This window comes from Papio anubis, chromosome 1 (genome assembly GCF_008728515.1).
Source record: "Papio anubis isolate 15944 chromosome 1, Panubis1.0, whole genome shotgun sequence".
Taxonomy (NCBI): Eukaryota; Metazoa; Chordata; class Mammalia; order Primates; family Cercopithecidae; genus Papio; species Papio anubis.
The window spans coordinates 20490431-20496003 of record NC_044976.1 but is presented as its reverse complement, the minus strand read 5'-3'; the positions used below and the strand labels follow the sequence as shown (position 1 = coordinate 20496003).

The following is a 5573-nucleotide window of genomic DNA, read 5'->3' as shown; positions in this document are numbered from 1 at the left end:
GGTGGAGTTGACTCCACTCCCAGATGGTAAGGATAGCAGTGCATGTGACTAAGCCTGGCCAATGGGAACTCACATCCCAAGGTCTTCTGAGGGACTTGACAAAGGTTTGGGGCTGCTGGCAGGCACCTTGCCTCCTTATAATACTGAGAATGAGGCTACCATGGAGGGAGCAGAGCTGAGGGATATTCAGAGACCCACCCTTGACGACATGGTTGGAACAGCTGGATTCAACCGTACCTGAAGCCAAACTCTCCTTGGACTTTGATGTAAACTGAGCCCCTCAAAAAATCCCCCTTTAGTTTTCATCCAGATCTGCCTGGGTACCTTTCCACTATTCCCTGTGACCCAAAGAATCCTGTAACTGACAACGAAGATGCTGAGATGCTCAGTGAATGTTTGGTGGGAAAGGGGTATGGAAGGAGCTAGATGACCTCCAGAAGCCCTTCCGTTGAGAGGCTTTGAGTTGAGCATTGAAGGGGCTGAATTGCTGGTTGTTTGAGGGACAGCAGAACAGAGCGGGCAGTGCAGTGCCCCAGAGTTCCGCCGACTCCAGTTTCCATTCCGGGAGCACTTCCTGGTGCATTTAAATGTGCCCCTGTGTATGAGTGCCTTCAGGGGGTTCCAAAATAGCCTGAAATATAAACAGACTGGAAACCTACTCCTTCTCTTCCTCTCCCTGCTTTTCCTCTCTCCCGGGGTAGGGATGGGGGAAGCTGGTACCGGTGCTGCAGAAGCTCCATTTGGAGGATTTAGAAAACATTTCAAGTTCGGTCTCCTTCTTTCTAAGTCTGGCAAGCCCGCCTGCCTGGGGCACTTTTCCCCCTGAGTGCCAGGCCCAGGTGTGTGGGCAGGAAAAAGCAGCCCATTGTGTTCCAGCTTCGGGTCCTTCCGGTCCTAGGACTTGGCCCCTGCCAGGCTTGGGTTCCCAAGGAAAAGAGGCAGGGAGTGCACTAGAGAAGCGGTGGGAGCTGGCACTTTCCTGCTGATGGAACAGATCCCGTCACGATAAAATTCCAGGCCACAACAATTTATTGAGCAATTACCCCTGGGAGCTAACCAGAGGGACAAAAATCAGGGAACAGAACACGCTTTAATCTGGGATTCAGGATGTTAGCCTGCCATGAACCTGGGGTAGCTGGTTCGAAAGCCAGCTCCCAGCACACCTCCCAAAATTCACACCGTTGTGGGGCCCCTCCCCTGGACCTGCACAGGCTCCATGACTCACTTTTAACCAACAGAACGCAGCAGAAGGGATGCTGTGTGATTTCGGAGGGGAGGTCAGAATCCTTGCAGCCCCCGCTGTCCTTCTCAGGACACCCGCCCTGGGGTGCTCCCTCTAGGGGCCCAGCCACCGGCTGTGGGAAGCCCAAGACACAGGGAGAAATCACAGATAGTATTATGTGTTCCATAGTGTTTCCCCCACCCCACCCAAATTCATCTGTTGAAGTCTTCACCCTCAGCACCTCAGAATTTCCTAATCTAGGAATAAGGTTGTTGTAGATGTACTTAGTTAAGATGAGGTCATCCTGGAATAGGGTGGCTAATCCAATGTGACTGGTGTCCTTATAAATCGGGGAGATTTTGGGCACAGAGACATGCACATGTGGAGAATGCAATGTGAAAATAAAGACAGAGATGGGGGTGACGCTTCTGCAATCCAGGAAATGCCAAAGATTGCCAGGAAACCATCAGAGCCTGGAAGGTTCTCCCTCACTTGGACTTTGATGTGAACTGAGTCCCTTAAAAAGTCTCCCTTTATTTTTCCTCTAGATCAGCTGGGGTGCCTTTATCTTTTGTGACTAGAGGAGTCCTATAACTGACAACGGAGATGCTGAGATGCTCAGTCAACGTTTGGTGGGAAGAGGGGACAAGAGGAGCAGATGACCTTCAGGGGCCCCTCCTTCTGTCTCTAAGAGAGAGCCTGGAAGATTCTCCCTCACAGTCCTCAGAAGGAACCGACCCTGCTGACACCTGGACCTTGGACTTCCAGCCTCTGGAACTGTGAGACAGTGTGTGCTGAGTGATGACCTGACATCTCCTCCCCCTGTTTCAGAAATTTCAAAAATGTGGGTACCAGAGCAAAATTATTTAAGGGTTGACATCAGTCAACTACCCAAATGGTTCAGACCAAGGTGTTCTTAGCCAATATGGGACATTCTTTCCTTGCTCAGGAAAAAAGCAAACACGCCCTTAATTCAGTGATGCCAGAGTTGTTCTTTTGCGAGGATTAGGGTCAACGCATGGCAACAGAGGGCTACACACTCATCGTGTGAGACCAGACTGGCTTGAGTCCAGGGAAGAAAAAATCCATGCTTACTAAATGCAATGTGGGATCCTGGATTGAATCCTGGAATGGCAAAAAGGCATTCACTGAAAAACGGGTGAAACCTGAATAATCTATAGTTTAGTTAAGAGTAATGTACCGACGGTGATGTCTTAGTTTTGAGAAATGTGCCATGGTAATGCAAGATGCTCACATTAAGAGAAATGGAGTGAAAGGTATACAAGGACTCTCTGTACTATCTTTACAACTTTTCTGTAACTCTAAATGTTTTTCAGGATAAAATGTTTATTAAACAAAAAAAGCTAGCATTCGCAGTGATGAAATGTGTTTGTCTTTAGACAGGTCAAAGGGGAATTGGCCAAATCCCTTGCTGATGAGGAGGTCATCTCAAAATCAAAAATCCTTCGCCCTCCCAGGTGACAAGTGGGGTAATAGTTGTTGTTCATAGGGTTATGTCAAAGACTAAATGAAATAAAACATGTAAAGGGCTTGGCATAGAGCAAGGAACATGGCAAGCATTCAATAATCATAAGCTGCTGTTGTTGTTTAGTAAAACCACTTCACTAACAGTATCCCCATGATGCCACATCGGCTGGTGTGAGGAGTTTAGAGCTCTGCCAGCCCACTGTGGTTTTGCTCGAACGCACTCTCAAATGTATGAGTTCTCTGTTGCTGAATAACAATATTACCATTAACTTAGTGTGCTTTTTTGCTTGTTTGTTTTTGAGACAGAGTCTTGCTTTGTCGTCCAGGCTAGAGTGCAGTGGCACAATCTCAGCTCACTGCAACCTCTACCTCCTGGGTTTAAGCGATTCTCATGCCTCAGCCTCCCAAGTAGCTGGGACTACAGGCACCTGCCACCACGCCTGGCTAATTTTTTTTTTTTTTTTTTTTTTTCAGTAGAGACGAGGTTTCACCATGTTAGCCAGGATGGTCTCGATCTCCAGACCTTGTGATCGGCCTGCCTTGGCCTCCCAAAGTGCTGGGATTACAGGCATCAGCCACCGCGCCCAGGCAATTTAGTGCTTTTAAAACACATTTATGGCCAGGCACAGTGACTCACACTTGTAATCCCAGCACTTTGGGAGGCTGAGGCAGGTGGATCGCTTGAAGTCAGGAGTTCGAGACCAGCCTGGCCAACATGATGAAACCCCATCTCTACTAAAATACAAAAAATTAACCAGGCGTGGTGATACACGCCTGTAATCCCAGCTACTCAGGAGGCTGAGGCATGAGAATCGCTTGAACCCAAAAGGTAGAGGTTGCAGTGAGCTGAGATTATGCCATGGCACTCCAGCCTGGGCAACAAAGTGAAACTCTATCTCAAAAAAATAAAAATAAATAAATTAAAAACATTTATTATCTCACAGTTTCTGTGGGTCTGGAGTCTGGGCATGGTTTACCTGAGTCCTATGTAAAGCTGCAATTGACATGTCAGCCAAGGTCAAGGTCTCATCTGAAGGACCAACTGGGGAAGAATTCACTTCCAAGCTCATGTGGTTGTTGGCAGGGCTGAAGTATTTTATAGTGCAACATCTCTCACACCAAATGTGTAGGAGTTTTTTTTCCATACCACAATAACCAGTTCTCCAACTCTCCAGATCCCAAGTAGGTGTCCAGTGATTCAATTCAAGTCTGACACTAACTACTGGGAGTTAACATCTGTCCCCACAGGTTAAGGGCTCGGTCTGGCAAGACTGCTTCCATTCAGGCACCAATTGCAAGTCCTGGGCTTCCTGTACTTCTGACCAACAAGTTATAAATCAGGAGTTCCCATGACCACCTCTCTATAATTTGCTAGAAAGACTCACAGAGGTGAGCAGTAACATGGCATCCAGGTCTAAGCAGCGGGCTGTGGAAAGTGGGGTTCCGCAGTCACCAGACCCCCTAGTCCAGTGTGATGACAAAGAGGAAGATGAAGTTGAGGATAAGGATGAAAACAATGATGACAGTGACGAGGAAGAGGATGAAGAGGATGACGTCACTGACGAGAAAGTGAATATTGAATTTGAAGCTTACTCCCTATCAGATAATGATTATGATGGAATTAAGAAATTACTGCAGCAGCTTTTTCTAAAGGATCCTGTGAACACTGCAGAACTAACAGATCTCTTAATTCAACAGAACCATATTGTGAGTGTGATTAAGCAAACGGATGTTTCAGAAGACAGTGAATACGATGTGGATGAAGATGAGGTTTTTGGTTTCATAAGCCTTTTAAATTTAACTGAAAGAAAGGATACCCAGTGTGCTGAACAAATTCAAGAGTTGATTCTAAGCTTCTGTGAGAAGAACTGTGAAAAGAGCATGGTTGAACAGCTGGACAAGTTTTTAAATGACACCACCAAGCCTGTGGGCCTTCTCCTAAGTGAAAGATTCATTAATATCCCTCCACAGATCGCTCTGCCCATGTACCAGCAGCTTCAGAAAGAACTGGCAGAGGCACACAGAACCAATAAACCATGTGGGAAGTGCTACTTTTACCTTCTGATTAGTAAGACATTTGTGGAAGCAGGAAAAAACAATTCCAAAAAAGAAACCTAGCAACAAAAAGAAAGCTGCATTCATGTTTGCAAATGCAGAGGAAGAACTTTTCTATGAGAAGGCAATTCTGAAGTTCAACTACTCAGTGCAGGAGGAGAGTGACACTTGTCTGGGAGGCAAATGGTCTTTTGATGACATACCGATGACACCCTGGCGAACTGTGATGTTAATTCCAGGCAACAAGATGAATGAAATCATGGATAAACTGAAAGAATACCTATCTATTTAACCCATTTCCAATGGACAGTGATGGGCCCGTTTTTGTAACATTACCAGAAAACTCAGTGGAGATTTACTGAAAAACTCATGACTTTATTCAGATTAAGGTCCTCTACAAAAAGCAGGATTCTGTCCCATGTGTCTGTGACACATTTACAAAATATCAGTTTTTTAAAATTTTGGTCAAATTATGAGTGGTTGATTTAAAAACTTTTCCAAGAAGAAGAAAAACATGGAGTAATAATTTAAAGAACTCAATAAAAAAACTTCTATTTTTTATTAAAAAAAAAAAAAAAGACTCACAGCACTTAGGAAGGCACTTTACTTACTATTACTGGTTTATTATAAAGAATACAACTCAGCGACAGCCAAATGGAAGAGTTGCATAGGGCAGGGTGTGTCGTGGGAGGGTGCAGAGCCTCCGTGCCCTCTCAGTGTACCTCCCTGGCAGCACTTAAATGTGTTCACCAACCCAGATCTCTAAACCTGTTGTTTAGGGTTTTTATGGAGGTCCCATTATGTAGGC

General features: G+C 45.6%; 1 pseudogene across 1 annotated transcript; it reads left to right on the top strand.

Annotated features, from left to right (window-relative positions):
• The first annotated feature begins 4096 nt into the window (after positions 1-4096).
• On the top strand, positions 4097-5328 carry LOC101005775 (annotated as a pseudogene). The gene has a single exon (XR_159601.4). The product of XR_159601.4 is annotated as a BRCA2 and CDKN1A-interacting protein pseudogene (transcript).
• The last annotated feature ends 245 nt before the right edge of the window (positions 5329-5573 follow it).